Below are 27,232 nucleotides of genomic sequence, written 5' to 3'. Positions count from 1 at the left end.
TCTTTGTCTTCAAAAATCCCCCCTCATGAAGCCTTACAAGCTGAAAATATTTTCTTTTTTCTTGATTTTAGTCTGCATCATATTGAACAAACAGAAGCCTGGACTAACCCGATTTGAATTTTAAACTGTATCACAGCCTCACGTGACACAGATTTCTGATTGGTTGATCACAGTGGGAGGGAAAACTCTGTGGTTGACGTCACCAACGGGCCGGAATCTGCAAGCGGGAGAAGTGCAGAGAACGAGAGACTTTTGACGAGCGTTTTTGTCGTATTTTTTCTGTGTTTTAACGATCCGTGGGATGAATCTCCAACATTTTTTTGCTTGTCTGGAAAAGATTCAAGTAAAATCTTTGAAGTTTGCACGGTAAGTTTGCGATTTCTTTCCTCCAACGCTGAACTCAATTGAATGCTAAAGGTGTTTTAAGCTAGCTCCGCCAGTACTGCAGACGTCTGGGCTACTCGCGGTGGCTTTGGCTGTATAAGTAATTATTACATTTTACAAAGGTTAACTTGTTCTTTTTGTAATAAAAAAAATAGAGACATTGAAGAGTTATCTGCAGTGCAGAGTTTACAGAATGAGCCTGCAGGGTTCATCCCATTCACACTGTGTGACGACACCACAAACCATTTCCTTTATTGCAAACTTCAAAATGTGCAATTTTACGCTGTTAAAACCTTTTGTCTTGTTTAAAAGATTATCTTGCAGACGTTTGGCCTGGCATGTCATCTTTTGAAACTGGCTATGGACATGTGTTTAAAGTAAAGTCATCATAACTGCTCATATGTCTAGAAAGCATAATCTCAAAATTTAAGTATGCATATTCGGAAAACATGTTCTCAGCCCTCTGTCAGTGGTGGAGATGTTTAGAGAGCACAGATGTAGCTAAGCCAACAAATGTCAACACTGATATGTACGAGAATTTTAGTGAATCATAAATCATACTTAAAAACCTTTCCAGATTTTACTTTGTGCTGTATAAAATGTGCCTACAAGTTTTTTTTTCCCTCTCTGATTCAAGGTGATCTAAATTCTACACGTGAAAATGAGTGAATCAGAACCCATGTTCCTCCACACTGCCATTGTGGAGGTCCTACCAGAGCCACAAAAGACATCCTGGAAGAACACTTGCAGTCCATTGGAATAAATGGAGTTGTATGAGGATCTACGATTCATAGAAGAGGCCGACTTGCTGCCAGCTTTGAGACCCGTTCAAGCCCGGAAACGTCTTGCTTTCTGGAAATTGAAATGTGAGTCTCAAACATTACAAATGAGTTTTTGTAACTCGGAAGTGGATATGAATATGAATGGGTAACACACTGACAGTACAGTGTACACTTAATACACTTATACTGTTTGTTTGTTTTTTGTTGCAGACCAAACGCCAGAGAACAGCACATCGTCATCTGTTGAGACCTCACCAGCACAATCATCATCACTTTTGTTATAGTCACAGAGAAGTTCATCATCCACATCTTCCAGAACCCGAGGACTGTACATACATTGACTGGAAGGCCAGCTTTGAAATTCCATGGAGTAAGTTTTCTGAGAAATTTGTGCAGTCTTTGGAGAGGGGAAAGAGACCTGGCCCAAGACTAAGGAAGGAAATAGTTTGCCCTCAGGGGGGTATTCCAGGAAGCATGTTTAAACTAGCCCGACTTTAAGCCTGAACTCTGGCTGAAATCCGCCTGAACTTGCTTACTCTGGGTATGTCGGTTCCAAAAGACCGGATATGAGTTGGCGTAATTACGCTCGACTTGGTAACCCTGGGTTAACGCACGGTACATAAAGACATTCTCAATAGATCGCTGATTTCTGGAGTCACCATGGAAACGCGTGGAGAGAAAAAAAAAGAAAGCGCGACACTTGAGACGGAAGTGAGGCGGAGTCTGAGATTTTAATGACGGCGGATAAAGATTATACGTCCATCAAAAAAGTAACACGGCTGAAAAATAATTTAAATAATTTAGTTACATTAATTCACACTCAATAATTGTTTATACAACTCAAATTTACGTATTTTTCTAACTAAATGTCACATTACTCCATTAATCTTTTTTCCATCTTAATTACTTATATTTCTTGAACTTTCATATGTCTAAGTTTGAGCCGGCAGATATGCTCATTTTTATAACAATAAAAAGAACGGAAAGTTTGAGCCGGCAGATGTGTTCATTTTTATAACATTAAAAAAAACGGAAAAAAATGCACGGAGTGCAAAAATTCATTACAGAATATTCCATCACTGTCATAACAGGTTTGGGTGGTAGAGGTGCTATATAAACTCATCATTCTTTCCTTCACTCTCACTCATGGTGCAGAGACGTAAGCATAGTAGGACAAAATAGCTCGGCGAAACACGGTAAAACAGCTATACAACTAAACACATTTTGTAAAAAACCCACACTTAAACCCAAATCCGTCCAGACAGGCAAAGGGAATAATATCCCAGAATCCCTTGCGGTGCCGATCTAACTGCAGCACCAAAGTTACACCTACTTAATTGAATTAATTTGAACGAAAGGAAAATAATTGTCTGAAAACTACGTGTTATTTTTAAGGTGACCTAACAAAAAAATGATTTATCTTAACTGAAGCAAATAATTAAGTTAGATCAAAGTAAAAAAGTTTATTTTTTCCAACATCCATATGTGGTCTTATCACCCTCTCACGGTGGAAAAAGTATTATCTGAGCTTTTTCATCCACTAAATCATCTTCAAATGGACACGCCATGCTGCTTCCCCTCTCTGTAAACAAACTAAGCTTCAACTAAACCTGCTCCGGACCAGGTTATGTTCAGAGCATGAGTTGCCATGGTAACTTGACCTACCCTGAAACATACCTCCATTTCTGGAACCGAAAGCTGAGGTTATCAACTTCCTTAGCCTCAAACTTATCGTGGGAGCTAGCATAACCTGCTTTCTGGAATACCCCCCTGGTTGCAGAAATGATGAAAGCAAGAAGTTTTTCCAAACTAAAAGGCTGCAGATGATGCAAGGAGAGCAGAGTGGCTGCTCAGAAGAGATGAGATGTTAAAGAGACGCTCTTTCTTCTGCTCTGCTACTTTAATGAGGAGGATGCCATGTTCTTGTAGAAGATGCAGACGAGGTCCAGCTGCAGCAGGTGCCGTTGACTCCAACTGTTATTGTATGTGGTAAGTAAAGTTTCAAGTGTTAAATCTAAAGGTTTTGTCTTTGTGCACTGTACATGGGTGACATGCTTACTTTATCCATTGTTCTGTCTTTAGGACAGTCTTGCTTTTCCCCAAGGAGGTTCATGCTGAGTTTGGACCGCTCCATCGTACACAACAACATTGCAGCACTGTGCCTGATGTTCAGAAGCTACTTCTGCTTTAACAGTCATTATCCAACTGAGCTGGCTTCAACCCTGGAGTTTCTGCAAAGATACATATTTATGAGTGCTGTCATGCGATTCATTTTTGGGTGTGATTAGTTAATCATGACCTGCAGTTAATTATTCTCATTAATCTTGTATTAATCTAACTCTGGGCTGCTTATCCCTGGTCCTTGAGATCTACCAGCCTGCCTGTTTTCCAACTCTCCCTGAATTGCTTTCTGCTGATTAGCTGGTACCGGTTGTGTTCATCCAGTCAGAATGTGGAGACGTCTGGTTGAGCTGATCAACAGCTAGCAGGGCTTGGAGATCTGGAAAACAGTCAGGGTGATGGATCCCAAGGACCAGGAATGAGCAGCCCTGGCTAACCTAAAATTTAGCTTTGAAAATCCTTATTTTGGGGTAATTTGATTTAAATAGCAAGATTGTGTCACATTAAAAGAAATAAAATACAATTTAAAGGGTGGCTTTATGAAGTTTTCTAAGTATAACAGACTTTTTTCCAACCTTTACTTTTATACCACTAAGGGGTAATTCTTGGGTCCCAAACAGGACAAAGACCTAGGCCAAAGTGCTCTAATTTAAAAAACTCATGGAAATATTCTGAACATTCCAAAAAATTGTTTAATTATTTGTATCACATGGTTTCAGTTCATATAAAATATGTACCGGTAATCAATATTGTTCAAACAAAAAAATATGTTTAAAAAATTTAACTTTGCAAATTTGGCACACTGTTTAATGTTAAAATATAATAAAAAAAGAAACTACTTTAAAAATGGTCAGTTTCACATGACATTGTTTTGTCAACCACTGACTTGGGGATATGATTCAAAATCAGAATTTTAGAGGTTAATGCAGAAAAAGGCAGAAAAACACTAAAGTATTGCAAAGAGAGGAATTTATTTGAAAAGTTTGTGTTTTTAGCTCCTTCTCAGATTGACTTCAAGTATCCTGTATTTTGTCAAAATCTCCACTTGGTGGCAGCAGACACTCACTTACCCAAACAGATGATGCTCCTGACATTGCAGACATTTTTAAAGCATTGTTGCTCTTCTATTACTTTTTATTTTACGTTGTTTTTATAGAAAGGAAATTCTATTTAAAGCAAATGTTCAGTCTGTGTTTATGTATTTTTTAAACCAATCTCTTCTGATTCTTTCATTCATCACACAAACATTTTATGTTGGAAACTCTTAATCTAAACCTGCATGAAAACCTTAATATTTGTATCTTTAGCCCTTGTGCTATCCTATGACACCCCCCCCCCCCCCCCCTTACATTGACGTGTTCTTCCTACCATGACTTAACTGTGGCCCCGTGGACTTCCTGTGACGTCATTTCCGGGTGAGCTATTCCCAGTGCTAGCTGTGTGACTGCTGTCCTCTTGTTTGGCATTAGCCTTACTACTATTGCTTACTCTAAGGGTTATCTGGGTTAATATTCACATTCACATTAGCGAATTCACCACTGTTAAACCGCTTGCTGTTCACTTTTCTCACTTTGCTAAATAAACCACTTCTCTTTACCTAAACACCGCTAGCCTTAGCTTAGAACCTAGCATGGCCACCACTCCTTCCGCCTCTCCTCCTCTCTCCTGCCCCATGTGCCATATGTTTATTGATGATCCTGCCTCCTTTAGTGAAGATAGGGGTAGGTGTGTTAAGTGTAGTCTTGTGTTAGACTTGGAGGCCAGGCTGGAGCAGTTAGAAGCGCGGCTCCGCACAGTGGAAGCTAAGCCGGCTAGCCAGGTCGTTACTCGTAGCGCGGGCCGCGCTACCAGGGCTAACTTAGCTAGCACCCCAGCGCCCTCCCAACAGCCGGGAGACAGTCAGGGGTTTGTACCGGTTGGGAGGAAACATAGTGCTAAACGCAAAAACTTAGAGCACCCGAGACTCCACGTTAGTAATAGGTTCTCCCCCCTCAGCGACACACCCGCTGAACACTCAACTCTGGTTATAGGCTCTTCTGAAGTTAGAAACGTGGAGCTCCCAGCGGCTACTGTCAGGTGTTATCCGGGGGCCAGAGTTGGTGACATCGAGGGGAACCTTAGGATGTTAGCTCAGAGTAAGTCCAGGTTCCGTCGAGTCGTGATTCACGCAGGCGGTAATGATGCCCGACGGAGACAGTAAGAGGTGGTTAAGTTAAACGTAACTTCGGTGTGTAAACTGGCTAAGACGATGTCCGACACTGTAATTTTCTCTGGTCCCCTGCCGAACTTAGTCAATGATGAAATGTACAGCCGCTTTTCATCATTTAACCGCTGGCTTTCTAGATGGTGCCCAGAAAACGGCGTTGGTTTCGTGGATAACTGGAGCGCGTTTTGGGGGAAGCCCGGTCTCATGCGGAGAGACGGCGTCCATCCCACTCGGGACGGTGCCGCTCTTCTTTCTAGAAACATTTCTGCTAGCCTTAGTCTGTTAACCTGACAATCCAGAGACGAGACCCGGGCGCAGAGCAGCAGTGTAAAACGCTCCTCTGAGCCTCCCTTAGGGTTAGTGCCGGTGCAAAACCCATGCAGGGAAAGTCAAGCAGGTCCTAGCTTTAGCTTATGTGCTGAAAGACAAATGAAAGGAGCGCGTCATAGAAACCTTACAGTGACAGACAGCAGTTCTCACAAGCAGAATTATGATGTCATTAAATGCGGTTTATTAAACATTCGATCCATTTCCTCCAAGTCCCTCTTAGTCAACGAGTTAATTACTGATAACAATCTTAGTCTTTTAGCCTTAACAGAAACTTGGCTCCATCAGGATGACTATGTTAGATTGAATGAAGCAACCCCCCCCACTTATGCTAACTATCAGAAATCCAGGATTTCAGGGAAAGGAGGTGGTTTGGCAGTAATATCACAGTCTAGCTTACTTCTCAGCCCTAAAGTTAAAAATGCTTATAATTCATTTGAAAGCATCATATTGTCTTTAAGTCACCCAAACAGGAAAACTCGAAAACCTGTTTTACTCATAATTATTTATCGCCCCCCCGGCCCATATTCAGAATTTTTAACTGAGTTTTCCGACTTCCTATCGACTATTGTCTTAGATTCTGATCAAATTATAATATTAGGGGATTTTAATATTCATGTTGATGACCCCAGTGACTGCCTAGGAAAGGCTTTTGCAGCTTTATTAGATGATGTTGGTTTGACCCAAAGTGTGAATGAACCCACTCACTGTCATAAGCACACCCTGGACCTTGTTCTAACCCATGGGATAGAGATCAGCCAGCTGAGTGTCCTTCCTCTTAACCCCATCATTTCTGATCACTTTCTGATTACCTTCCAGCTTACACTGGAACATCCTTCTGCCCCAGTGAATAAGAAACAGCTTAGAAGAATCTTAACTGACCGTTCTGTGTCTGAGTTTAAACACACAGTTCAGCCAGTACTTAGTGATATTCTGAGAAAATACTCTGAGACCAGCTCCCATAGTATCAGTCCTAGTATAAATGACCACTTTGTTAATGATGCCTTACAAGCCCTCAGGAGTACACAGATCAAAGTAACGTCTACTGCAAATTGTGCCAAAGATACGTTCCTAATAAATGTGGAAATACCACCAACCTTTTTTCTCACTTAAAGCAGCACCACCCCCTCGAGCATGCTCAATGTCAGACTACAAAAACAACGGTAAGACCTGCGCTGCAGCAGCAGTCTTTACATTCGGCATTTTCCAATGTAACGCCATACGACAAAAAATCGAAGAGACATTGCGACATCACAAATGCTGTAGCCTACTGTCTGGCCAAAGACATGCTACCAATAAACACAGTCGAAAATGACGGATTCAAGCGGCTAATTAAGGTAATTGACCCTCGTTACGAACTACCTGGACGTAAACACTTCTCTCAGACCGCCCTGCCAAAGCTTTATTCTGAGTGCTGAGAGATTGTCGAGACGGAGCTCCAAAATGTGTCATACTTCGCTACCACATCTGACTTGTGGTCAAGTCGCACGTCGGAACCTTATCTTAGCCTCACTGCTCACTACATTGACCAAGACTGGAATTTGAAGAGCAAATGTCTTCAAACTGCCTACTTTCCTGTGGACCACACGGGTGAAGCCATTGCTTTGGGCCTGTCAGACGCACTTGAATCTTGGGGACTGAGTGAAGACAAACAAGTCTGCATCACAACCGACAGTGGGACAAATATAGTGAAGGCCACATCACTCAACAACTGGACCCGGCTGCAATGCTTTGGACATCGTCTTCACTCAGCAGTTGGTAAGTTGCAGAGCAGAATACCAATCCTATTTGTGTGGGTTTCTTTAACCCCCTTTACATAATGTGATGTTTAAATCTACATTTACAAACTAATGACAAAAACATTTTTTTTGTTGGTGTTGGTACTCATTTATTCAGTCATTCTCGGGTGTAAATCAAGTTGATAAATGTTCTTGGATTTCACCAGGATCCAAATTTAATGCAGCACATCATCCCCTTTCCTACACTTAATTAAATCATTTCAGCAAAATAAAGGTTAACAATTAATGAAGACAAGTTGAAAAAATTAAACTGGTGATAATGTTGTTGCTTATCACTCATTATCAACTCTTAAGTAAACATAAAAAAAATAAGATCTAAATATTGGCAAAATTTAAAATGTGTTACGTTTTTGGCACGAAATTAGGTTTTGTGCCAAATTAAATAAGAATGATTTAAGAACTGTGAATTTGATTTGATTTATTGATTTATTTCAAGCATTGTAGTCAAAGCAAAAAAAAAAAAAATACACATATTTATCAAACTCATTACAGAAATGATGAAATGCATAGATTAAAAAGACAGAATTTTATTTATCACTTTACAGAAATTTTAATTCTGAGTTTAATTTTGCTTCTGTTATTTACCTTTAATCCACAGAGAGTGTCGGAAAAGACTAACGGGTGGAGCGAGCGGTGGGTGTGTGTAAGAAAGTGGTGGCTGCCTTCAGTTTCTCTTGGAAGAAGAAGAGAGACATGGCTGTTGCTCAAGATGAGTTTCACCTACCCCAGCACAAGTTGGTGACAGAATCACCCACCAGATGGGGTTCATGCCAAAAAATGATTGAAAGGATTCTGGAGCAACATAAAGCCATCACTCAGGTCCTCAGTGCAGATAAAAAGACCAGGGGCCTCATTTATAAACGTTGCATACGCACAAAAGAAGGCGTGCGCCACTCTCTACGCAACAGTTGAGATTTATAAAAAGTTAACTTGATGGGAAAATGTGCGGTCCTTCACGCAAGCTCTGACCCAGGCGTACGCACAAAAACGGGTGAAATGAGAAATGGCGACACCGTCGGCAGATGGAAGAAACACGTGAAAGTGAAAATACTGCCTCTCATAAATAACATTAAGACTTCACAAAGCAAGTCTTACAATTGACAGCCTACACGAACAGAACGAAATACTGTACAAAACTGATATTCTCGTCAGTGTGTGTCTGGTGGAGCAGATATAGTCAAAGTCAGCTTTATTGTCAAATATGCTGCATCCGTAAGACATACAGCACAGATGAAATTGCTTTCCTCCCACCCCACAGTGCAAGCAGCATATAAAATACTAAATAAACGACTTACGACTTAAAATACATTCTTTTAAAAACAATAAATCCTTGAAACCCAAAAAGATAAAGCCAAAAAACACTGAAGGTAGGGGAGAGAGGAGCCGCTGCGTGTGCACGCGCCGCCAGATGCGTGCAAATCAGACAGACGGACGGACGGACGTATTAATTGTCCACTGGGGAAAGTTGTTTTCATATTAAAACATTTCTTCATAAGCTATGAAATTATGGTATTCATGCATATGCCTTTAGTTTGTTTTATTTTTGATAAAACAACGTATGTCTCAACCATTCAGAAAGCAACAAGAAATTACATTTGCGCGGAACATTTTCCCATTTCCACGTGGATTATTACCGACATCTGTAGCTTGTCAGATGTAATTAAATGGAAAGAAATAAAATGCCCCATCACAATGCGTAATGACGCACAATGGCTGATCTTGCGCTCTTAGAAGATGTGGCAAATGAAAGAATTCGGAGTGAACGCATCCTTAGACAGCAAGAAGACTTGCTGGCAAACGAGGACGAGTGTCTTATGAGCCGGTTCCGACTTCTTCGAGCCGTCCCTTTGGACCTCTGCGGGCTTTTGGGGGTGTGTCACCCGGTGCATCTGGCGCGTCGGTGTCTCCCTCCGCCTCAGTCACCACTCCCCTTAAAAGGGATTCCCCAATTATTGCCGCCAGTCTCTCAAGAGGGGTCAGCTCCGGTGTCCCCCCCCCCCCCCCCCCCCCCCCGTGGCAGACACACTCTGGCGATACAGCGCCAGACGCTTTTTTGCCGCGACTTTGATGTCCGACCATTTCTTTTTTACTTCGGCCACGGTCCGAGGTTGTGAGGCTACAGCATTTACGGCGTCTGCCACAGTTTGCCACTCACGTGCCTTTTTGGCATTAGTAATGCCCACACTGTGCCCTCCAAACAACACTTTTCTCCTCTTTTCCACCTCGTCAACTATAACTTCTACTTCACGTTGAGTGAAGTTACGTCTTTTTGATTTCCTCTCTGTGTTTGCCATGGTTTCGCAATCAATGAATATTCATTTGTGGGCGTTTCACGGACTATTTATGGGCAACTATGGGCGTGTCATGAAGCCGCAAAAGCTGCGCTGCATTTAGAATTGGTTGTGATTTATAAAAGGAAAGATGCGTAAGATGTGCGTGCGCACGGTTTTATAAATCCGAATATTTCTGTGCGTACGCACGTCCTATGTTTCATCCGTACGCCACTTCTGACGCAAATCCTACGCAAAGTTTTATAAATGAGGCCCCAGGCACTTGGTTCCCTCCTGGCAAGACATGGATGTGTTGGAGTCTCTGCATCTGGCCCTGAATCCACTGATGGAATTCACAGATTCACTTTCTGGAGACTGTTATGTGACCGTGTCATACCTCAAGCCGATGCTTCATCTTTTCAGAACACAGATTCTGAAACCATCTGATGATGAAACACAGCTCACAAAGGACATAAAGATGGCAGTAATGGCATACCTTGATGAAAAGTACAATGACCAGGTTACTAACGAACTGCTTGATATCGCAACCCTGGTAGATCCACGCTTCAAGCTGCAATACACTGATGCAGAAAAGGTGGATGCTGTCAAACTGAGAGCAGTGTCTGAAATGATGGCTCAAAACGAGGAGCTGTCTACTTCAGCCAGAACGGAAGGAGCAGAAGAGGGAAAAGCTGCAACAATGCTACCAACACAGAAGAAACAGAAAAAAATCATTGGGCAGCTTTTTCAAGAAATCGCACCCCAGTGAAGGACTCACTGACAAAGAAAAAGTTGAAAAGGAGCTCAAAAACTACCTGCTGGCACCAGATCCAGACAGTGAAATGGACCCACTACAGTGGTGGAAAATCCACGAGAAAATTTCCCGAGGATTAGCTGCCTGGCAAAGCGCTATTTGTGTATCCCTGCGACCAGCACCCCATCTGAGAGGGTATTTAGTACAGGGGGTAATATTGTAACCTGTCAAAGGGCAGCTTTAAAACCTGAAATGGTTGATACACTTGTCTTCCTTGCCCGCAATCTGTAGGCTTTTGTTCATTTAGCAGAAATCACACTGACCATGGTGCCTATTTGTTGCCTCACAGAATAGGAGGCCATTTAAGTTGATCTGTTGTTCTTTTTTGACTTGTCTTTGAAAGCTATTCGAAGTTGCACAAAGTATTTAAATAAGAACATTTTTGTTTTAAGCTTTCTTTAATTTCTTGAAGAGCATTTTAAAGAAATTGAGGAGTTTCTTGGGAGTTTTTTTTAGTTTATTGCACTTTTTTTTATATTGACATAATTGTGTGTCAATTTTTTGTCTATTTTTCTGTTAAACTTGAAAGTTCAAACATTTGAATTTATTTGTGGTCTTTTAAAACTGTGTGCAATAAAGATTACTTTGAAAAATATAGTTATTTGATATCGTTTTAATATCGTTATCGCACAATATGAAAAAAACAATATCGTGATATGAAAAATCCAATATCGCCCAGCCCTAGTAGAAAGATTTCATGTAATCCCTGGACACCAGTGAAGATCACAAATAATTGTAGAAAAAAGGTTCAGAGCACTGTCTAGTGGGTCTAGATGACCCAACTCCCAATGTTAAAGTGCCTAAGATAGAACAAGGGTTAAAACCTTTTGATTATTTGTACCACATGGTCTCAATTCATATAATATATCTAAACAATATTGTTGAAACAAAAAAAACGGTTTAAAAAATTAAACTTTGCAAATTTGGCACACCTTTTAATTTTAACATAAAATAAAAAAGAAACTACTTTAAAAATGGTCAGTTTCACATCACATTTTTTTCATCAACCACTGACTTGGGGACATGATTCAAAATCAGAATTTTAGAGGTTAATGCAGAAAAAGGCAGAAAAACACTAAAGTATTCCAAAGAGAAGAATTTATTTGAAAAGTTTGGGTTTTTAGCTCCTTCTCAGATTGACTTCAAGTATCCTGTATTTTGTCAAAATCTCCACTTGGTGGCAGCAGACACTCACTTACCCAAACAGATGATGCTCCTGACACTGCAGACATTTTTAAAGCATTGTTGCTCTTCTATTACTTTTTATTTTAAGTATTTTTATCAAAAACGAAATTCAGTTTAAAGCAAATGTTCATTCTGTGTTTTTTTTTTTTTTAAATCCTTCTATTCTGATTCTTTCATTCATCAGACTAACATTTTATGTTGGAAAATCCTGATCTAAACCTGCATGAAAAGCTTCATATTTGTATTTGTCTTTAGTAAAAACTGATCGTATTCGTGGTAAAACAACACAAAAGTGTAGCAGCTCAGTGGTCACTGCTGTGGCAGTCTCTTTCCCTCTCCATCAGCTGGGCGTTCCCAACAGAGACATATGTGATGAAGAAATCAAATTGGACGACTGGCAGGAAGTGGATGGTGACAAACTCCAACACTGTGAGTCCTGTGGGACTTGATTGTTCCTCTGGTTTTTCACTTCGTATGGATTTTCTGTTGGATGTGAAAGAGGAGGAAGATGCAACCAGAACGGCAGGGATACGAAGAGAAGTGTTGCTATGGTGACACACAGCCTGCAGAGAGTGGATGTGTGTGAGCGTAAATGCACAAAGATCCAAGTCTTAATGCTGGATTGTGTTGAAGCAACAGCTTTAACAGGAGAAGCATGAGAAGCATAAATGGAGGAGCTGCAGAGTCAGAGGTTGGGAACCCTCCATGCCAAACACAGAACTGAACCAAATCTAAGAGAAATAAATATGAGCAAGAAGGAAAACAGTGACGAGCAGAAAACTAAACCAACAGGTGTCCAGATTTGCTTTTCAAAATAAAATTCAGTTTCTTACAGAACTAAAGGATGGAAACGACACAAATGACCTGTGATCATGAAAGTGTGAGCAGGGAGGAGCAGTAAATGTTTAAAGAATGCTTAAAAGACTTCAATCCTGCAAATATTCTAGTTCTGTATGCTGAAACGTAAAACAGTTAATGCAGAAAAATAAAAGATGAATGAAAGCCACTTGTCGCAAATTCACAGGAAAAGTGCAGAATAGTCTGTAAAGGTTAATAAAAATAAAGTATGAGTAACAATCACAAAAGCTGAGGAATTTCTTCTAGCTAAACAAAAAAGGGAAAGAGACCAAAGTCTTCGGATTTGTTGTGATTGATCTTTATGAATGAAAGTTTGCTGAAGCTCATAGAAATGATGAAACTGAAATTGAGCATAACCAGAAGTAGAAGTACAAATCTGCAGGAGCCAAACATTTGGATCCAAAATAATAATATAAAAAAAACGCTAAAGATCTGACGTGTCAAAACTATGAAGGAAAGAAAGTGTTTCCAGATTTCAACAACTACAACCTTAATGTGGGCCGCCATGTGGGGCAGTGGTTAGCCCCATCGTCTCACAGCGAGAAGGCCCTTGCTCAATTCCCGGCCTGGTTCTTCCTGTGTGCAGTGTGTGTTTTTCCCATGCATGCCCAAAAACATGCCTCATTGGTTCATTAGTTGCTCTGACCTGTGTTTGTGGCAACAGACTGGTGACATGTCCAGGTTGTACTCTAGGGCTGGGTGTCACCAATGATCTTTGATTCACCAGAGCCTGGATCCATTTGATTCACAATTTCTTTGATCCATTCAATTTGAGTCAAATTTGAATTTACACGGTTTACACACTTAGAAATATTTGTGTAGAAATCCATTGAAATTCTATATATATTTTGAAGGTCTTCACATTAATCAGATTCAGTTCACATACTGTAAAATTTATTAGTGAAATGATAAACCAAGGAGATTGTTAACGTTACATGATTTCTCAAACAGAAAAAAATGTGCAGATTGTCATGTTCTGCCTCTCCAGGAGGGCATTTCAGTTTGGCCACTAGGTGGAGCTCGCGCTACAGGATTAGGCTTTATTTCGGAAGATTTAAGCGAGAAATGGTGCTTTAAATCACAAATGGTTACTTTGGAAGAAATGTTTTCTTAAAAAAGTTTGGAAAATTCACGCCTGTGAGTATATAAAGCTGTTCATTTAGTCAGTAGTGCATGTTGTATGTTGTAGTGTATGTTGCTAACAAACACACTTTAAAAGCAGAAATGTTTTTTAAAAAAAAACACATAAAAACACAGGAAAGGTGAATAATACATTATGACTTGAAACAGACAAAAAATAGTTGTATACAATGACAAAGATCTCCCCAAAAGGATAATGAAAAAAAACATAAATACTTAAAATGGATAAATAATAAAAATGTTTTTAAAAAAACGAGCCTTTAAAGTAAAGAAAATATTTTTTTCAAGCTAAATTTAAAGATGTAACCAGTATTATTGTTGCAATTGTTTGTTATAGTGTTTTGTTTTTAAATTGTCTTTCCATTTTGTGCTTAGTTTCTAAAGGTTTCTCTACTGCTCTGTGCGTTTTTTGTTCCTTCTCACCTGGTTGATCTGCTCTGCATCTGCTTGCCCACCTGATCACACCTGAAGGACAGGTAGGTCTAACTTTCCACACAATGCTTTTATGTATTGAATGGTTCAAAACAAAAATGGAAATGCAGATATAACATTAGTTCACTGCACACAGACAGAAACATATAAGTGTTTGGAGTTTTTTTTCACCCCCTTATTCAATGTTGCCATGGTAACCGTTTGCTCCTTAAAACCACTTCTTACGTTATGAAATAAACTGTAGACGCACCCGTGTGAATAGATGTTAAATTCTCTGCAGACCTGAGCCAATAAAACGACGGTTGTGTGTTACCATGGCAACACATGCAATGCAGCATCAGGACAAGTTTAAACAGCATTTTGAAGGAGCGCAGAAAGGAAACCTGATTTGGTTTTGGATGTGTTCCATAAAAAGAAGAGATAAAATTATGTCCTTCATCACTTTGCTGTGGGGGTGTAAATGTGGGGGATGGGGGGGCTGCTGAGGCGACCTGCGGCGTTCCGACTCCTCCGGTTCCGTCTCTTGTTGTGTCTGGAGCGGAGGCCACAGTCCAGCTGGAGGAACTGAAGCAAAAACACGAGGATGTTTGCAAGCAAAGCCTCCTCCTTCTGTCGCTGTATATTCTGGAGATGACAAAGAAACATCAGGAAGATTTCACTAGAAATAAAACCAGAAAAGAGCAGCAACGGCGAGTGAAATCCATAGCTGCAGTCAAAGAGTAGCTTAATTAGAAACAGCAGGGGGTAAAATCTGTACCTCCAGCTAACATTTTTAATGCAAACATCCACTGGTTGTTCTGTAAATTGATTTTTTTTTTACTTTGAAGCTTCTTTCTATGTTTATCAGGAACATTCCAGAATGTAAATTTATCCTGTGAGATGCCTATGGATGTATGTGAAATATTGAAGTGAATTCTGTCTAAAGGAAACCTTATACCTTCATGCACAAAGGTTCTGGTTTCAGATGCTTGAAGTTGCTGCTGCAGCCAGACATCTGTCAAAATTTTACAAAACGTGCACATTTTTGACATCGTCAAACTTTCAAAGTTTGAAGAAAAGTGAAAAGAATCCTGTTTAAATCCTGCAGGATCAAATCTGCAGCTCATCTCACACACATGCGTGCGTGCACACACACACTGACACACACAGAGCCTGTGGCGTGGCAGCTGAGCCCGCATTATCAGCTCAGAGTTTAAGTGAACGTCAATGAGGCAAGGACTGCACTGTTAATAAAACTCTGCCTTAAGCCACGCCCCCCTCATGGTTTTTATAGAAAACATTCATGAGAACACCAAAAGTGGAAAATCACCATGGATGCTAAATGACTTCCAGAATGAAGCCTCCTTGAAAGCAACTTTAACTGGTCTGGCATTAAATGTATGAGAGAACTGGACTGAGTGGCCCTTCCCCCCTGGCAGTCCAAATAGGAAGTACCTGCTCACCCCAAGAGGCCAAAATCCCATAGTATTCTGCTGATACTTTAACAACTATTAGTCAGTGATTCTATTGATCAGATTCACCTTTCTTGCTCTGATACCTATTTTAACAGGTTCTTTCAGGATTTTTTTTATAGTTCAAGTTTTTCAAGGTATAAACTGACCAATCAGAAGCCTTAATCAAAGCATGTAGTGCCCGCTGGCCCCCACCTCAATATTCGATTTCTGATTCCCCTGAGCCCGCTTTCAGTGGAAGGGTTGTGGACTCCAAACAAGCTTACTCCTGCTTGGCGACAGTTCTTAGCACAGAAACGTTGACTCAGACCGACTTGGACCAATCACTTTCATCTGGCTCAACATGGCGACGCCCCATATCACGGAAAAATGGCTACTGCACTGACTTATTTTAACTGAAACTGGAAGTAAGGCAATTTCTGCGGGTGAGATCACACGTTCCCACTTACAGTCAATGGTTTACGCCGCCCTCTGCAACGCCCATTCAAGCGACCACTTCCAGTGAAAAGTCTATGTCAGGGGTCGGGAACCTATGGCTCGCGAGCCATATATGGCTCTTTTGATGGTCACATGTGGCTCGCAGACAAATCTTTAATTCTAATTTTTTTTTTCATTAGACCAGTCCTTCACGTGCGCGATGCGATGCCAGAAGCGCGCTGTAGTAGCGGTGCTTAGAGAGACAAATCTGCGCCAGCACTAGTATAAGTTTAAAATTGTCTATTAATTCACAGAGTTTGTACCAACTGGAAACCTGTGAATTGCCGTGCCTAAAACTGCGCGCTCCCGTCTCTGAGAAAGAGCGCGCAGTTGCGGGGACGGGATGTGTGAGGGAGAAAAGCAGAGGGTGGGGCTGAGGTGTTGTGGGGACAGGCAGCAGGTGAATCGCGCAGGGATTGTAAATAGGTAAAACCCACTGCCTGTCACTCACTGCAGTGTGTGAGTGTGTGTTTGGCTCCAGGTCTGCATGTGAGCAGTCTGTCTCACATCTACAAAACATTCATACCAACCTAAGATCACGTTTAAAGTCTCAACGCCTGCATGAAGCAGAAACTCACTACGTAAACCAGACTAGACAATCAGCAAAACTACCACGAGAAATACTCATCATTTATTAGAAACAGCATAACAATGTTATTAAAAAGAATCCACAGACTTATTGTACTTTAAAAATGTTGAAATTACATCAAATGCACTCATTCACTTGTATTTTAGTTTTTAACATATTGTCGCGGACTGAGTTTAACTGGGTGGCTGTTGGGCCGCGTTAAAAGTTCTGGAGTTCATGGAACGCATCGATCAAGCAGAGATCTGATTGGCCCTCAGTTCTGTCGCTCAGTCTGTTGTTAGGTAGTTTGGACCAATGGGGTTCAGCTATGGGCCGTATAAGGGAAAGGGGAGGGCTGCAGCGGGAGCAGGGGAATATAAAGTTGGGAGACGCGCTCTCGTCTCGTCTCGGCGGGAGAGATTCAGGAGTTGCTGAATTAATTGTTCGGCGTTTGTTGTGGTCTACAGTAACCAGAATAAAGAACCTTAAAAGAGGTTAAGTCTCCGTGCCTCAGTGTGGGAAAGGGACACTACATTATTGTATGGCTCTTTGGAAATTACATTTCAAAATATGTGGCGTTTATGGCTCTCTCGGCCAAAAAGGTTCCCGACCCCTGGTCTATGTAAACGTATGCATACATGTTTGCACGTTTTGGCCTCCTGCGTTCAAAACTCTCGTGTTCACGCCTTGCTATGCAAGCTTTAAAGTCTGTTTTCAGGCTCTATGTACATAATGCACTGTCATTGTACGCATGTTTAAAGTTAAATCAGTTCAACTTTGACCAATCAGGGACTCCGTTTTGGTGGTGACATATGGAGGGTGTTCCTTTCGATTCACGGAAGTGCCAACCATTTGAAAATTTATCATGATGGAGAAACTACCGGTAATAACTCCAGTTTGTGCCTGGCTAGAATCATATGACAGGCTGTCATACTATATCGGAATAGAGCTGTGAAGGAAAAAGCCTGGAAACAGATTCATGACATTTACAACGCTTCAACATTTTGCACCAAACCTCCTCCAATTGTGAGCTTCCTCAAAGAAACATTGATTGATGGGTTTCATGTGCTGTTTTTTTCTATAATTATCATTTTGTAAATACAACATTTCTATAATATTTTTTTTATTAGCTTAACCTTTTGACGTTTTTTGGTGTTGTAAATTAATAAATCCTTTATCCTTGTTGTTTATTATTTCCCAGCTGCCTTCAAATCAACTTCACAGAGAAACACAGAAAAATAAAGGAAGTTCATCGAGTTCAGATGAAAGCAGCTTCTCTGCATCAGCTGCTCGGTACTATTAACACCCACTGTCACCATGGTAACCGCCTCTTCCTGTTAAACTGACCTCAGTAGTTTGACTTCCATCTGTGAGAGGAGGGGACAAAAGAAGAAGCACCAACATGCGAAAGGAATTCATGTGAACAAATGTGGTAAAAATGAAGGAAGCTGATCACACAAAATCTAATAAACAATTCCAGCAGAGATGCAGACGCTGCTCAGAATACTTCCAGCTGTTTCATCCTATTTCTAATCGCTCATCTTATTTATGAGATTACGGTCTTTACTTTTGGGGGACCTTTTTCCTCTTCTTATAAAAACCCACTTATCTAGTTAGAGATTAAAACACAGTGAAGATATTTTGTATTTTTCAGTGTCAAAGTGTAGTGAAACGAAAAGGTTTGTCCAAATAAACCCAAGCAGCACAGATCAAAGGTCTTCATCACATCAATGAAGTGTTGGATCTACATTCTATTTTATTGAGGATGAAGAAGCCGCTGAGTCAAACTCAGCCATGATAATGGCCGAGGTCTTTTTTTGTTTTCTCTCCATCCTCTCCACACAAGAATACAGTGTGTGTGTGGGTGTGTGTGTGTATCGGGGGGTCGCTGACACAAACACACACTACCCCCCCTGGAGACTGAGCGCCCTACATTCAGCCATCAAACCCACGGTTACATAAAACCGCTGCTGCCACATAGGCCGGCTTGCTGCCTGTTGCTAGGCAACAAGCCCTGGAGCCTCGTCACCAACGTCTCGCTGGACCCAGGCTGTACCTGAAAGTGCTCAAATGGGTCAGGGAGGTCAAAAGAAAAAACAGGCTGTGATGAAATGAAATAAAGATCGGAAGTGAGGGATGAAGGTCTGCATCATTTATGAGCTCCAAGTGAAGAAGAGGAGTCATTACTTTTTGCTCGTTAAGCATCACTTCCTGGTCTGGTGTGGGTTCTTTTACCTTTAAAACACTTTAAAACGAATAAATTTAGGACCATAGAACAGGAATGTTTTCTACACAGACATGGGACAAATTTCAGACCCCTTTTATCATTTCTTCACAGATTTCTCACACATGAATGTTCATTTGACTCAAAGATAACCACAGAAAACACTAAATGTGTTCTTTAAACATTGATTTTAGTAGTGAAAGTTGATCAATCGTTATTGTTCTCAGCAAAACTGTGAGTGAGCATACCATAGATGTCACCATAGAAGTTTAGCTCCATTTCTCTTAGTGAAAAACAAACACACAGTAGGTTTCTAATTTAAACGTCAGTCAAATCTGAGTCCAGAACAAATTGGAACCATCACAGTGACCCATGTAACCCTTGTGCTATCCTAGGCACTTTAACATTTGGAGCTGGGTCATCTAGACCCACTAGACAGTGCTCTGAACCTTTTTTCTTCAATGATTTGTGATCTTCACTGGTGTCCATGGATTACATGAAATCTCTCCACCTTTTTCCACCTTTATCATGGTAGGAAGAACACGTCAATGTAAGGTTGGGGTCATCTAAGATAGCACAAGGGTTAAAAAATGAGGTCTCTAAAGACCCCCCCCACACACACACACACACTATTTAGGTCGTATGCCATTTTGTCAGCTGTCCAAATCCAAAAATAATGCGTATCAATTCTCACCAGATTGGCCAATATTAACTACAATGCATTGCGCTTGAAGGACTACTCATTTGAAAAAAATGCATGTAAATCTACAACTCCAAAATTGAGTACCCTAGATATTTCCCAGAAGTCTCTGCAAAAAACCAGTGTGCATCTATGCTCATTAGATTGGCGAACATAGACCAAAAGGCAGTCTGTTGTTTTTTGAAAAGATTAGGACTTTTAAGTATGCCTATCAGGGGGAAAAATACAGAAGTTTTTTAGGGTTCTGGAGTAGTGAGGAAATTCAGACAAAGCCACAATAAAGCCCTGTTTCTACACACATGTAATGTAAATGCACACACACTCACACCCGCCTCCATCCCCCTCCAGCACAGAAATCAAGGAAGTTCAATCTAACGGTGGGGTTTGGAGCCAACTGTGAGAATGTTTGTTTGTGTTGTGAAGCTGCTTCTATTCCAGTGAGTGGGAGCTCAGGCAGTCTAATATTAGCAAGGTGGAGGTGGGGGGTGGGGGTTCACAGCAGGAAACGACCCCCACTTAGCTTTGGATTGATCCTCTCAGGTCAGGGACACAACGGCACTCAGAGCGCCGTCGATACACCGGATGATAAGAAGCTATCAGATAAAAGTATTGAACAGAAAGGGATCCCTTTAAGGGTTTCACATGAATCTGTTTATGCTGGTCTGACATTTGGGAGTTCAGAGCTTTACCAGACCACTTCCATTCTTTGTCTGGTCGATGTTTCTGCTTTCTGTTAGGAAAAATATGACAGAAATTTCTGGCAAACTTTGACTTGACAGGAAGTGCTCTGTGAGATTTCCTCCAACTCATTCTTGGAGTGTTTTTGACGACTTCAGCAGAAAAGAGTAAAAAATGAATTCTCTTTTAATCAAAATCCACTCAGCTCCTCCCACACACACACATTTCAGAGTCTGAGACCCCACTGCTGTTGCTTAGCAACTATTACAGCTGTGAAAATACATGACCAGGAAAGTGATGCTGTCGTCTCCCTGCCTCCTGCTGGGAAAAATAGTGAGGATTCAACCAAAGATTGAGATCAATGGGGATGGATTGTAATATCATCGTACAGTAAATAAAAGTGAAAGCAAATATTTCAATGTTTGAATCATCGCATTTCAGTGAGAAGTAAACACAGTCTATGGGACTTTTCTATATAACAGAAGTAACAAAAAATGTACATCTTGGACCTATAGAAATCCCATGGAATTCTTTTGATACATAAACAGCTGTTACTCAGTCGTTCCATTTGTCAGAATAACCATTCCTGCTAGACTATTTTTTTTAATATATTCTTGCTAATCCAAATTATTTTTCATGCACAAGATATTTAAATTATAAACTGACTGTCATGTCTCGTCAGTCTTATGTCCTGAGTTGTGCACTTTTGGTCAATGTCTGTCATCTGTGTCGTCTCATGTTGCACTTCCTGTTTTATTTTGAAATACCAACTCTCCTCTTGTTTCAGGCCTTCTTACTTCCTGCCCTTGTCTGTTCCCTACAGGTGTGACTGTTTAATCTTCCCTGATTGTTTCTCTTCCTCATGTCTTAAATAGTCTGAGTCTCCCTTTGTCTTGTGCCAGTTTGTTTGGTTGTATCCTTTGTCTTAGCCATAGCAACCACAGCAAAGATTAAAAGCTCTTAAACTCTGCATCTGAGTCCAGCCCTGAGTTCTGTCTTGACACTGACCAATCAGACGCCTCAATAAAAGAAGGGGTCGTGTCAAATGTTCAAAGCGTTTGACAGTTTCTCCCAAGCCTGGGGCCTGTTGCACAAAAGTAGAATTAAGACATCCGGGATAAATGACTGAGCTGAGCTCAATGAATCCAAAACATGCGTCCAGGCTTAATTGGTTGCACAAAGACCAAGCCAGGATGAGCAGACACGGATTCATCAAGCCAGGTGTAACCAATCCTGGATAGGTGCGCGCTCACGGCTCACTCAAACAGACCCCTCCACAGATCACAGATAAACTGATTTACCATGGCAACTAGAGCCGCGTACCTTTCCCCGTCGGAAGCACAAATCCTCATGGAGGCATACGAGGAAGTAAAAGATATAATTAAGAAGAAAGGCAACACCGCCACAGTGATAAAGCACACTCAAGATTTTTTTGAATTAAATTACCAGCCAATTAATTTTATGAAAATGTAACTTGTCATTTCAACCAGAAAATGTTGTTTGTTAATCTTACGTGAATGAATCATGTCGATCGTACATAAAAATAATCCATTTAAAAGTTACTAATTTCAATCATGTTGATCCAATATGATACCGTTAAATTGGATACATTAGTAATCGCAAGGAATTGTGGGATTCCATTTTCTTTGTCTATCTGGGCAGATTGGGGTCTAAGTGTGAGTTTTTGTCCATGGGTTTTATTGTCTAGCTGTTTTACTCTGTTTTAACTAGTGATTTAAACTGATATGTTTTATTTCTTTTCTGCACCATGAGTTAGAGTGTGGGAGAGGATGATGACCAAACCCTTTGTGCGGTAAACTGTTCATGTAACTTAAAATAGAATTTGCATTATTTGAACTCCTGTCTTGTCATGTGGGACATTACTGCGCATTTCATGTCTTTGATGTGAAAATTAAAAGACCCATTGGTTGAAACTTTGGAAAACCCTTATCATTGTCAGATGTATAAATAAAATTAAAGCAAAAAATTAAGTAAAATCAACATAAATTGTGTTAGGTAGTCATACAAAATTTAAGTTGAATAAACTTAATTTAATGAGGTGTGACCAATTGGAGTGATTCAATTAAGTTGGATCAACTTTTATCTTTTGAGAGTGAGCAACAATATTAATTTAAAGTTGGGTCCAACTGCAGTATTTAGATTAAATCAACTTAAATTTATTAGTTTGAACCTAAGTACATTAAGTAGGACCAATATGATTCATTTTTGTTCAAGTAACGCTATCTAATCATGTGGAAATCATTTCCATCATTTTTTTATGTTCATTCAAAGTGAACGTTTTTTGAGTGTAGTTTACCTGCTTTGTTTTATCCTTATTCAATAAAGGAACATAATGTTACACATTGTGTTTTCATATTTTAATGGAATGTGTATTATTTTATATGACAGAGTACTAGGGCCCCACTGAGGAAAAAGGATAAAGTCATAAATTTATGAGACTGGTTCTTTCTGCAGAAAAGCAAAATATTCTTTTTACAGTTTTGATAGTTATGACAATGTGATACTTCATATTCTGGCACATCAGCAGGTCTTCGTTTATGAAACCATACTGAGGTACAATTTCACGAAATGCCCCACATCTGTCATTTTAACAACTGTCCTCCTTTAAAACAACTGGTTACAATATTATGACTTGTCTCTTTTTTCCCTCTGTGGCCCTAATATTCTATCATTTTACATATAGCCTTATAGTCTATGGGAAACTGTAAATTATCTAATGATAGCAACATCATCTAAAACTCATTATTTATCCAGAATGATTGAAATTAATGATCACAAACCAGCTTTAGTGCAACCGGATTGGGGATCAATTGAGCCAGGATCACTAAGATATCCTGGCTTAATCCCTTATCCTACTTTTGTGCAACAGGCCCTGCTTTCAGCTGAAGGGGTGTGGCCTTCTAACATGCTCACTCTTGATTGGAGAGAGTGGTTGGTAACACGTAAACGAACTAATCCCGGTTTACTGAGGATCCTGGTTCCAGCATGGAAATGCATATATCGCGAAAAAATTGGTGAATGAATTGACTTCACTTGGTTGGAACCTGAAGCAAGGCATATCCTATGGAAGACGTCACATGCAATTCGTCCAGTTATATATTACAGTCATTGGTCTTGCAGTTCCCTTGACACTCATGTGGTCATCTCAGAGGACACAATGCTAAGAGATCGACTGATCATCAGCCTGCCCCTTCACCCACCCACACCCCTTTTTTTGTGCTATGAATTAGCCACAAATCTCTTAATAGTACGATGATCATGTTTACGTTTTGGTGAAATATCCAAGGTTTTCATACCATGTCCAAGGAGTTTAAGTATTTCACAGTTTTCAGCACCAGAAAGATTATTTTTCTTTCCCATTTTGCTCAAAAGCATTGGTCTGCTTAATAATGTAGAATATCCTTTGGTAGTTTTTCCTGTAATTGAACTCATCTGGCAAACTAATTATCACAGGTGTCTGAGATTGATGTCAGTGATCCAAAAAAGCCCTGAGCCACAAACTCATTAATGAGTTTAATAGGAAAAATAAATCTTTTTATCAATTTGACATTTAAATACAATTTGTATAATAATTTGGAACACACTGTAGAGAACTGGAAAGAGTGACCCTTCCCCCTTTCTGTTCCAAATTGGAAGTACCTGCTGGCTTCAAGAAGCCAAAATCCTATAGACTTCCAATGAGAAATAAACAGGTATTACTCAGTCAATGTATTTGTCAGAATAACCATTCCTGCTCTGATGTCTTCTTCTTAACGTCTTCTTGCTAATCCAATTTTTTTCATGATACTTTTCCTTTATCGCAAGTTCTTTAGTTTTCTTTAAAAACTAACCAATCAGTAAAAGCATGCAGGGCCGTCCGTTGGGCAGTTGGGCCCTCCGGGCTTGTCAGGTGTGTGTGTGTGTGTGTGTGTGTGTGTGGGGGGGGGGGGGGGGGGGGGGGGGGGGGGCTATTCTTCTGGTTGGACTGGAGCAGGCACTATCTGCTTTCCCGCTCTCTGGCTCTGGGGTCCCCTGTGGTGGTCCTACTGGCCCTGTCCTGGGCGGCGGATGTGATTACCCGCTGGGCAGTTTTTCTCTATCTGCCACTGTGCAGGTGTTGGGGGGGGGGGTCCTGCTGCTGTGGCGGGGGTCTTGGTGTGGTGATGGCTGTTTACTCTCCCTCCTTCTTTTTACATTCCATCATCCATTTCAGAAGGACAGAAACATTCACTCAAGCACAGGTGTTTGCTCACTTTGACACAGTTTACGTGACTGAATGAAATGTTTCACACATGTTAGTCTGAATGCATAAGTATACGTGTGCGAACATTTGTTGTATTTTTTACATGTTGACATGTCTTGTATGTGAGCATTATTGAAGCCAACATGTATGTTTATAACATTTGAGTGTGTGTGTGGTCAGGCCCCGCCCCTTTGAGTTCTATTGTACATATAAACCTGACAGTAGAGTTTATAAACATCCAGCAACTTATTGCTTTATGATGCTTTAGGATTTAACCCCTCCCCCCCATTCTATAATCATCCGCCTATCTCTCCCTCTTCAACATCCCTCTCTTCTTCCCTCCTTTTCTTTGCCGTCCGGTCCAACAGAAAATTGTGTCAAGTATAATTCATATGAATAAAGTATAGCCTAAATTATAAAAGGGGTTTATTCAAATATACACCTAGTGTGTCAAAATATTCATAAACCCCTGTTAGTAATATATGTCCAACACAAGAGGCTTTTATCTGTTTGCTCAGCTGTTGGACAGGACAAGTTAAGATGAATGTCGGCTCCAAAAATTGATTATCAACATTCTTGGTCTCTTTAATCTGTGTTGGTACAAGCCTTGGAAAATGAAATAAAAGAAAACATTTCAGCCGAGCTCTAATAATGACATTGAATCGTAATATCTTGTGTGTATTGGGAAGTATCTGTAAGTTGTGCACACTCATTACTTGAACAGCACTAGCTGGCTCCCTGCACAGAGCGCAGGGTTCAGGAAGGGTTGAAAAGATGGAAAATCCTGCGTCTCACCTACTTCACCCGTCCTTACCCTTACAGGTACATAAGAGTTTCCTGTTGCTGGCAGCATGCCCATAGATCAGCAGATCACTTAGTATTTCTGTCATCAAACAGTTTTTAATTTGGATGCCGTCACTTTATGAGATGTAGATTGACATTCCTGTCATCTCCTAAGAGGGAGGTTGGAGAAGGATGAACTTGATCTGCTCAAGAGAACACAAGGTGTGCATGAAGTGAACTAAAGCATTCTGGGAAAATCCATCAGATTCTTAACTGACCAATAGTTCACAAACACAAAAGTATTTAGCTTCTGCATGAATATGTTAACTCGTGGGATTTTGTTGACAAACATAAACTAAATTGTTAGGAATAAATGTCCACTTTTCTTTCATTTTATTTTTATAATAAGGTTATTAACAAGCAGTGATAGAAAGACCTGATGGAGTGATGGCTTTTACAGGAGCTTTTGTGATCTGAAAGAAACCAACACTTTTTTTTTAGGTTTTGTCCTTTTTGCGGCAAAAGAATGAGTTTTGATTAAAGAAAAGAACAAAAGAACGCAGATCATCCACTAATCTGTCATTTTCTGATGATGTTTTTCAGAATAAAAGCTGTGATGAAAGCCTGTGATTACATCTGCGGTAATGATGGACTGACGTGGCAGACGGGGCTCTGGGGAAGGGCAAGCTGTTAGACGGGCTCGCGGTGATTCTGGTGTTTGGCTCTGCAGCCCGCTTTCAAGAAGCAGCGTCCCTCACACACACACACACACACATTGTTCAGTGCCTCTGAACAATGCCCCACTTAAAAACAGAGAATTTCTATTCCCTCGACTCAGACACAGCAGAAGCTCCAGTTTTTTTTAAAAAGAAAAAAGCCTCATTCTGTGACACCATCCCGTTAAATCCTTTATTTTGAATTCCTAATGTAGCAGGAACACTGCTTTCCCATGCAGAACAGGAGGTCTGATCTCAGTCGTTTAGCAGCTGGTTTCTCTTTCACTTCTTCAGAAAGTCCAAAGTTTAGGTTTGGAGAAAACATTTACAACAAACCAAATGAGGAATGAATTATTGATCACTACTGACACAACATATATATTAATGTCTGCAGAATGAATTATTGATACAGAATAGACATGAAATAAATGACAAACTGGGGGAAAGCTGGGGAATAGCAGTGGGACGTACGAAAGAAAACGTACAGAATGTTGTGAATTGTGAGGAAGATGTGTTTGCAGAATTAGGATTTTAACCATTTTATGAGTCATTTCACCAAAATGGGACAATTTGTGTCCCTCTCTTACTTCAAGCTGTATTTAATATAATTGGCCATCAAGCTTTATATTCAAACAGCTTAATATTTACAATGAAATGCAAATTTTAATACCTCTGTAAAAAAATAATGACATGATGTGTTTTCATTAGAAATAATGTTTGTTTTCCAACATACACCATTGATTTTGTCATGTCCTTCATGACCTAAATGAAAGTTTACATCTCAAATACCAACCAATTTTATTATAAAAAGTCAATAATTTTTACATGAATCTAAAGTTTTTTTGTTACTCTTTTGATAGCAATGATTTTTATGTTTTGATATTAATATTAACTTGTTATTTAAATCGTTTTTGTTTTGTTCTTGAGTAACACCTTAACCCCGTAACAAACAGCGATTCCACCCCTTATTTAAAAAACTGTATGATGCATGATTGCATACACCAGGAAGTGACAACTGGAGTCTTTTAGAAAATTATGTGCTGCAAAAATTAAATCTGGCTTTAAAGGACTGAG

The 27,232-nt window shown here is 40.2% G+C and overlaps 1 long non-coding RNA gene across 2 annotated transcripts; it reads left to right on the top strand.

The window, feature by feature from the left end:
- Positions 1-212: 212 nt before the first annotated feature.
- Positions 213-4,135, top strand: LOC105356129 (uncharacterized). 2 transcript variants are annotated; one of them, XR_013650525.1, is made up of 5 exons: positions 213-366; positions 1,022-1,250; positions 1,377-1,536; positions 3,078-3,155; positions 3,249-4,135. It is a non-coding gene; the product is annotated as an uncharacterized LOC105356129 (long non-coding RNA). The 2 variants fall into 2 exon arrangements; XR_910372.4 differs by having other exon boundaries at positions 3,075-3,155.
- Positions 4,136-27,232: the final 23,097 nt, after the last annotated feature.

This window comes from Oryzias latipes, chromosome 17 (genome assembly GCF_053564925.1).
Source record: "Oryzias latipes strain Hd-rR chromosome 17, Olatipes_Hd-rR_3.1".
In the NCBI taxonomy this organism is placed as follows: Eukaryota; Metazoa; Chordata; class Actinopteri; order Beloniformes; family Adrianichthyidae; genus Oryzias; species Oryzias latipes.
This window is presented reverse-complemented; position numbering and strand designations above follow the sequence as displayed.